We start from the raw sequence: 7,500 nt of genomic DNA, 5'->3' as shown, positions 1-7,500 counted from the left end.
AACAAAGTCAAAAGAAAGCAACCTTGCATTGGCCGGGAATCGAACCCGGGCCTCCCGCGTGGCAGGCGAGAATTCTACCACTGAACCACCAATGCTTCACATGGTGTGTTCACAGGCAGAGCTCTGTCCAAGACAGTGGTCAGGTTCACACACTTAAATTGTACACATATGAACAAAGGGTGCGCAGCAGACATGATAACGCCAACGTTTCACATGATGATGGCAAGAATCAGATGCAGGAGACTATAAGTAATAATGTCTTTGCATTTGCTGAGGTCACTGGCTTGGTACTAGAGTTGTGGTTATCAGGGCATGATGGCAGGCTGCTCCTGACAGAAGTGGCTCACAGAATGCACCCGCCAGATCACCAGCACTATTGTGTTTCAGATCATGTCACTGAACTCTCCTCCTGGAAAATCCTTCCCACTGGCTTTGCCAGATTCTGTGTCCTCCCCAAAATGCTGGGGTGAAACGGGCAGAGTTCTGCGCCCTGCGCCCCTTTACGTGTCCCTAACGCTCTCCCAACGCGCCCTGGTCGGGCACAGCCCTGGTCGGGCTTAGATCACTGGAGCCTCTGGAGATCAAGAACTCCGGAAGCCTAGGGTCAGGCCTATTGCAGAGGCATCTTGTGCCTGGCCATTCCGGGATTGTTGTGTTTCAGGGCCTAGCCATCAATACTCCTGGGATTTCTTTCCATGAGAACCCTCATTTCCCTGTCCTCCCACAAGCCCGAGCTTTTATGTAAAATAAAGTGTGCTCTGTGGGCCTTCCCCTATGTGCTCTCTGCCTAATCTCTTTCTCCCAAGCTGAGCTCTGCAGGTAAATGTATCTATCTGACTGAGGGGCTAGGGAGGGCCTTTCCCAGCAGTCTTACAAGCCAAGAGTTCAGAGAAAGCACCTGCTCTGGGAAGGAGACCCTGCTCACAGAGAAGACAAGTCCAACATAACACAGTGAAGATGGGATGGGCAAGACACACGCCTCACGGGCTGGTAGCACGCAAACAGAGGAGCAGGGAGCTACGCTAAGCGGGCAAAGAGAAAAGTCATGTATGAGTCTCATGCACTGTGACCGGTAGTAATACTGGCTCTAACACCATTAGACAGTAGTCTACACATCATAAATTACAACAGTAACAAGACACTAAGCAAATGACAAATGCTGTATGGCATAAAGACGCCTTATATAATACAAGCTCCAGGCAGGCGCACACATGTCAAGACATATATTGAGTCTCAGGAAATGTATACAGTGAATAGTCTCTGTGGCGCAATCGGTTAGCGTGTTCGGCTGTTATCCCAAAGGTTGTTGGTTCAAGCCCACCCAGGGACGTATCCTTTTGTCTGCATGAAACACAGATACGTACCTTTGCTCTTTCCTGCGTGCGATCCTTTTCCTGAATAGTTCAATCCTCAGCGTTCTCACTGCACCTGCCGTCAATTTCCATAATCAGGATAGAAAACAAAAGGCCAAGCCCTGTAATACAACCGTAGGCATATAAGCAGAGGAAAATAAGTCAAAAGGCCCACAGCATTTGTTCATCTGGCATCGAAGGCTGCAAGTGAAAGGACCTCGTGGCGCAACGGTAGCGCGTCTGACTCCAGATCAGAAGGTTGCGTGTTCAAATCACGTCGGGGTCACTGCTTACCATTTTATTCCCCACTGAGTTCATATATATCATTTCGAAAACAAAGTCAAAAGAAAGCAACCTTGCATTGGCCGGGAATCGAACCCGGGCCTCCCGCGTGGCAGGCGAGAATTCTACCACTGAACCACCAATGCTTCACATGGTGTGTTCACAGGCAGAGCTCTGTCCAAGACAGTGGTCAGGTTCACACACTTAAATTGTACACATATGAACAAAGGGTGCGCAGCAGACATGATAACGCCAACGTTTCACATGATGATGGCAAGAATCAGATGCAGGAGACTATAAGTAATAATGTCTTTGCATTTGCTGAGGTCACTGGCTTGGTACTAGAGTTGTGGTTATCAGGGCATGATGGCAGGCTGCTCCTGACAGAAGTGGCTCACAGAATGCACCCGCCAGATCACCAGCACTATTGTGTTTCAGATCATGTCACTGAACTCTCCTCCTGGAAAATCCTTCCCACTGGCTTTGCCAGATTCTGTGTCCTCCCCAAAATGCTGGGGTGATACGGACAGAGTTCTGCGCCCTGCGCCCCTTTACGTGTCCCTAACGCGCTCCCAACGCGCCCTGGTCGGGCACAGCCCTGGTCGGGCTTAGATCACTGGAGCCTCTGGAGATCAAGAACTCTGGAAGCCTAGGGTCAGGCCTATTGCAGAGGCATCCTGTGCCTGGCCATTCCGGGATTGTTGTGTTTCAGGGCCTAGCCATCAATACTCCTGGGATTTCTTTCCATGAGAACCCTCATGTCCCTGTCCTCCCACAAGCCCGAGCTTTTATGTAAAATAAAGTGTGCTCTGTGGGCCTTCCCCTATGTGCTCTCTGCCTAATCTCTTTCTCCCAAGCTGAGCTCTGCAGGTAAATGTATCTATCTGACTGAGGGGCTAAGGAGGGCCTTTCCCAGCAGTCTTACAAGCCAAGAGTTCAGAGAAAGCACCTGCTCTGGGAAGGAGACTCTGCTCACAGAGAAGACAAGTCCAACATAACACAGTGAAGATGGGATGGGCAAGACACACGCCTCACGGGCTGGTAGCACGCAAACAGAGGAGCAGGGAGCAACGCTAAGCAGGCAAAGAGAAAAGTCATGTATGAGTCTCATGCACTGTGACCGGTAGTAATACTGGCTCTAACACCATTAGACAGTAGTTTACACATCATAAATTACAACAGTAACAAGACACTAAGCAAATGACAAATGCTGTATGGCATAAAGACGCCTTATATAATACAAGCTCCAGGCAGGCGCACACATGTCAAGACACATATTGAGTCTCAGGAAAGGTATACAGTCAATAGTCTCTGTGGCGATATCGGTTAGCGCGTTCGGCTGTTAACCGAAAGGTTGGTGGTTCAAGCCCACCCAGGGACGTTTCCTTTTGTCTGCATGAAACACAGATACGTACCTTTGCTCTTTCCTGCGTGCGATCCTTTCCCTGAATAGTTCAATCCTCAGCGTTCTCACTGCACCTGCAGTCAATTTCAATAATTAGGATAGAAAACAAAAGGCCAAGCCCTGTAATACAACCGTAGGCATATAAGCAGAGGAAAATAAGTCAAAAGGCCCACAGCATTTGTTCATCTGGCATCGAAGGCTGCAAGTGTAAGGACCTCGTGGCGCAACGGTAGCGCGTCTGACTCCAGATCAGAAGGTTGCATGTTCAAATCACGTCGGGGTCACTGCTTACCATTTTATTCCCCACTGAGTTCATATATATCATTTCGAAAACAAAGTCAAAAGAAAGCAACCTTGCATTGGCCGGGAATCGAACCCGGGCCTCCCGCGTGGCAGGCGAGAATTCTACCACTGAACCACCAATGCTTCACTTGGTGTGTTCACAGGCAGAGCTCTGTCCAAGACAGTGGTCAGGTTCACACACTTAAATTGTACACATATGAACAGAGGGTGCGCAGCAGACATGATAACGCCAACGTTTCACATGATGATGGCAAGAATCAGATGCAGGAGACTATAAGTAATAATGTCTTTGCATTTGCTGAGGTCACTGGCTTGGTACTAGAGTTGTGGTTATCAGGGCATGATGGCAGGCTGCTCCTGACAGAAGTGGCTCACAGAATGCACCCGCCAGATCACCAGCACTATTGTGTTTCAGATCATGTCACTGAACTCTTCTCCTGGAAAATCCTTCCCACTGGCTTTGCCAGATTCTGTGTCCTCCCCAAAATGCTGGGGTGAAACGGGCAGAGTTCTGCGCCCTGCGCCCCTTTACGTGTCCCTAACGCTCTCCCAACGCGCCCTGGTCGGGCACAGCCCTGGTCGGGCTTAGATCACTGGAGCCTCTGGAGATCAAGAACTCCGGAAGCCTAGGGTCAGGCCTATTGCAGAGTCATCTTGTGCCTGGCCATTCTGGGATTGTTGTGTTTCAGGGCCTAGCCATCAATACTCCTGGGATTTCTTTCCATGAGAACCCTCATTTCCCTGTCCTCCCACAAGCCCGAGCTTTTATGTAAAATAAAGTGTGCTCTGTGGGCCTTCCCCTATGTGCTCTCTGCCTAATCTCTTTCTCCCAAGCTGAGCTCTGCAGGTAAATGTATCTATCTGACTGAGGGGCTAGGGAGGGCCTTTCCCAGCAGTCTTACAAGCCAAGAGTTCAGAGAAAGCACCTGCTCTGGGAAGGAGACTCTGCTCACAGAGAAGACAAGTCCAACATAACACAGTGAAGATGGGATGGGCAAGACACACGCCTCACGGGCTGGTACCACGCAAACAGAGGAGCAGGGAGCTACGCTAAGCGGGCAAAGAGAAAAGTCATGTATGAGTCTCATGCACTGTGACCGGTAGTAATACTGGCTCTAACACCATTAGACAGTAGTCTACACATCATAAATTACAACAGTAACAAGACACTAAGCAAATGACAAATGCTGTATGGCATAAAGACGCCTTATATAATACAAGCTCCAGGCAGGCGCACACATGTCAAGACATATATTGAGTCTCAGGAAATGTATACAGTGAATAGTCTCTGTGGCGCAATCGGTTAGCGTGTTCGGCTGTTATCCCAAAGGTTGGTGGTTCAAGCCCACCCAGGGACGTATCCTTTTGTCTGCATGAAACACAGATACGTACCTTTGCTCTTTCCTGCGTGCGATCCTTTCCCTGAATAGTTCAATCCTCAGCGTTCTCACTGCACCTGCCGTCAATTTCCATAATCAGGATAGAAAACAAAAGGCCAAGCCCTGTAATACAACCGTAGGCATATAAGCAGAGGAAAATAAGTCAAAAGGCCCACAGCATTTGTTCATCTGGCATCGAAGGCTGCAAGTGAAAGGACCTCGTGGCGCAACGGTAGCACGTCTGACTCCAGATCAGAAGGGTGCGTGTTCAAATCACGTCGGGGTCACTGCTTACCATTTTATTCCCCACTGAGTTCATATATATCATTTCGAAAACAAAGTCAAAAGAAAGCAACCTTGCATTGGCCGGGAATCGAACCCGGGCCTCCCACGTGGCAGGCGAGAATTCTACCACTGAACCACCAATGCTTCACATGGTGTGTTCACAGGCAGAGCTCTGTCCAAGACAGTGGTCAGGTTCACACACTTAAATTGTACACATATGAACAAAGGGTGCGCAGCAGACATGATAACGCCGACGTTTCACATGATGATGGCAAGAATCAGATGCAGGAGACTATAAGTAATAATGTCTTTGCATTTGCTGAGGTCACTGGCTTGGTACTAGAGTTGTGGTTATCAGGGCATGATGGCAGGCTGCTCCTGACAGAAGTGGCTCACAGAATGCACCCGCCAGATCACCAGCACTATTGTGTTTCAGATCATGTCACTGAACTCTCCTCCTGGAAAATCCTTCCCACTGGCTTTGCCAGATTCTGTGTCCTCCCCAAAATGCTGGGGTGATACGGACAGAGTTCTGCGCCCTGCGCCCCTTTACGTGTCCCTAACGCTCTCCCAACGCGCCCTGGTCGGGCTTAGATCACTGGAGCCTCTGGAGATCAAGAACTCCGGAAGCCTAGGGTCAGGCCTATTGCAGAGGCATCTTGTGCCTGGCCATTCCGGGATTGTTGTGTTTCAGGGCCTAGCCATCAATACTCCTGGGATTTCTTTCCATGAGAACCCTCATGTCCCTGTCCTCCGACAAGCCCGAGCTTTTATGTAAAATAAAGTGTGCTCTGTGGGCCTTCCCCTATGTGCTCTCTGCCTAATCTCTTTCTCCCAAGCTGAGCTCTGCAGGTAAATGTATCTATCTGACTGAGGGGCTAGGGAGGGCCTTTCCCAGCAGTCTTACAAGCCAAGAGTTCAGAGAAAGCACCTGCTCTGGGAAGGAGACTCTGCTCACAGAGAAGACAAGTCCAACATAACACAGTGAAGATGGGATGGGCAAGACACACGCCTCACGGGCTGGTAGCACGCAAACAGAGGAGCTGGGAGCTACGCTAAGCAGGCAAAGAGAAAAGTCATGTATGAGTCTCATGCACTGTGACCGGTAGTAATACTGGCTCTAACACCATTAGACAGTAGTCTACACATCATAAATTACAACAGTAACAAGACACTAAGCAAATGACAAATGCTGTATGGCATAAAGACGCCTTATATAATACAAGCTCCAGGCAGCCGCACACATGTCAAGACATATATTGAGTCTCAGGAAATGTATACAGTCAATAGTCTCTGTGGCGCAATCGGTTAGTGCGTTCGGCTGTTAACCGAAAGGTTGGTGGTTCAAGCCCACCCAGGGACGTATCCTTTTGTCTGCATGAAACACAGATACGTACCTTTGCTCTTTCCTGCGTGCGATCCTTTCCCTGAATAGTTCAATCCTCAGCGTTCTCACTGCACCTGCAGTCAATTTCAATAATAAGAATAGAAAACAAAAGGCCAAGCCCTGTAATACAACCGTAGGCATATAAGCAGAGGAAAATAAGTCAAAAGGCCCACAGCATTTGTTCATCTGGCATCGAAGGCTGCAAGTGTAAGGACCTCGTGGCGCAACGGTAGCGCGTCTGACTCCAGATCAGAAGGTTGCGTGTTCAAATCACGTCGGGGTCACTGCTTACCATTTTATTCCCCACTGAGTTCATATATATCATTTCGAAAACAAAGTAACCTTGCATTGGCCGGGAATCGAACCCGGGCCTCCCGCGTGGCAGGCGAGAATTCTACCACTGAACTACCAATGCTTCACATGGTGTGTTCACAGGCAGAGCTCTGTCCAAGACAGTGGTCAGGTTCACACACTTAAATTGTACACATATGAACAAAGGGTGCGCAGCAGACATGATAACGCCAACGTTTCACATGATGATGGCAAGAATCAGATGCAGGAGACTATAAGTAATAATGTCTTTGCATTTGCTGAGGTCACTGGCTTGGTACTAGAGTTGTGGTTATCAGGGCATGATGGCAGGCTGCTCCTGACAGAAGTGGCTCACAGAATGCACCCGCCAGATCACCAGCACTATTGTGTTTCAGATCATGTCACTGAACTCTCCTCCTGGAAAATCCTTCCCACTGGCTTTGCCAGATTCTGTGTCCTCCCCAAAATGCTGGGGTGAAACGGGCAGAGTTCTGCGCCCTGCGCCCCTTTACGTGTCCCTAACGCTCTCCCAACGTGCCCTGGTCGGGCACAGCCCTGGTCGGGCTTAGATCACTGGAGCCTCTGGAGATCAAGAACTCCGGAAGCCTAGGGTCAGGCCTATTGCAGAGGCATCCTGTGCCTGGCCATTCCGGGATTGTTGTGTTTCAGGGCCTAGCCATCAATACTCCTGGGATTTCTTTCCATGAGAACCCTCATGTCCCTGTCCTCCCACAAGCCCGAGCTTTTATGTAAAATAAAGTGTGCTCTGTGGGCCTTCCCCTATGTGCTCTCTGC

The 7,500-nt window shown here is 49.5% G+C and overlaps 13 non-coding genes across 13 annotated transcripts; 8 read left to right on the top strand and 5 right to left on the bottom strand.

Annotated features, from left to right (window-relative positions):
• Positions 1 to 24: 24 nt before the first annotated feature.
• Positions 25 to 95, bottom strand: TRNAG-GCC (transfer RNA glycine (anticodon GCC)). Its single transcript has one exon. It is a non-coding gene; the product is annotated as a tRNA-Gly (tRNA).
• Positions 96 to 1,256: 1,161 nt separating this feature from the next.
• On the top strand, positions 1,257 to 1,330 carry TRNAN-GUU (transfer RNA asparagine (anticodon GUU)). The gene has a single exon. It is a non-coding gene; the product is annotated as a tRNA-Asn (tRNA).
• A 236-nt stretch (positions 1,331 to 1,566) lies between these two features.
• Positions 1,567 to 1,638, top strand: TRNAW-CCA (transfer RNA tryptophan (anticodon CCA)). The gene has a single exon. It is a non-coding gene; the product is annotated as a tRNA-Trp (tRNA).
• A 71-nt stretch (positions 1,639 to 1,709) lies between these two features.
• On the bottom strand, positions 1,710 to 1,780 carry TRNAG-GCC (transfer RNA glycine (anticodon GCC)). Its single transcript has one exon. It is a non-coding gene; the product is annotated as a tRNA-Gly (tRNA).
• Positions 1,781 to 2,941: 1,161 nt separating this feature from the next.
• Positions 2,942 to 3,015, top strand: TRNAN-GUU (transfer RNA asparagine (anticodon GUU)). Its single transcript has one exon. It is a non-coding gene; the product is annotated as a tRNA-Asn (tRNA).
• A 236-nt stretch (positions 3,016 to 3,251) lies between these two features.
• TRNAW-CCA (transfer RNA tryptophan (anticodon CCA)) lies at positions 3,252 to 3,323 on the top strand. Its single transcript has one exon. It is a non-coding gene; the product is annotated as a tRNA-Trp (tRNA).
• A 71-nt stretch (positions 3,324 to 3,394) lies between these two features.
• Positions 3,395 to 3,465, bottom strand: TRNAG-GCC (transfer RNA glycine (anticodon GCC)). Its single transcript has one exon. It is a non-coding gene; the product is annotated as a tRNA-Gly (tRNA).
• Positions 3,466 to 4,626: 1,161 nt separating this feature from the next.
• On the top strand, positions 4,627 to 4,700 carry TRNAN-GUU (transfer RNA asparagine (anticodon GUU)). The gene has a single exon. It is a non-coding gene; the product is annotated as a tRNA-Asn (tRNA).
• Positions 4,701 to 4,936: 236 nt separating this feature from the next.
• On the top strand, positions 4,937 to 5,008 carry TRNAW-CCA (transfer RNA tryptophan (anticodon CCA)). The gene has a single exon. It is a non-coding gene; the product is annotated as a tRNA-Trp (tRNA).
• Positions 5,009 to 5,079: 71 nt separating this feature from the next.
• Positions 5,080 to 5,150, bottom strand: TRNAG-GCC (transfer RNA glycine (anticodon GCC)). The gene has a single exon. It is a non-coding gene; the product is annotated as a tRNA-Gly (tRNA).
• Positions 5,151 to 6,295: 1,145 nt separating this feature from the next.
• TRNAN-GUU (transfer RNA asparagine (anticodon GUU)) lies at positions 6,296 to 6,369 on the top strand. The gene has a single exon. It is a non-coding gene; the product is annotated as a tRNA-Asn (tRNA).
• A 236-nt stretch (positions 6,370 to 6,605) lies between these two features.
• On the top strand, positions 6,606 to 6,677 carry TRNAW-CCA (transfer RNA tryptophan (anticodon CCA)). Its single transcript has one exon. It is a non-coding gene; the product is annotated as a tRNA-Trp (tRNA).
• A 60-nt stretch (positions 6,678 to 6,737) lies between these two features.
• Positions 6,738 to 6,808, bottom strand: TRNAG-GCC (transfer RNA glycine (anticodon GCC)). The gene has a single exon. It is a non-coding gene; the product is annotated as a tRNA-Gly (tRNA).
• Positions 6,809 to 7,500: the final 692 nt, after the last annotated feature.

This window comes from Lissotriton vulgaris, chromosome 1_1 (assembly GCF_964263255.1).
Source record: "Lissotriton vulgaris chromosome 1_1, aLisVul1.2, whole genome shotgun sequence".
In the NCBI taxonomy this organism is placed as follows: Eukaryota; Metazoa; Chordata; class Amphibia; order Caudata; family Salamandridae; genus Lissotriton; species Lissotriton vulgaris.
Note: the sequence above shows the minus strand (reverse complement) of the source record. Positions and strands in the feature narration are given on the sequence as shown.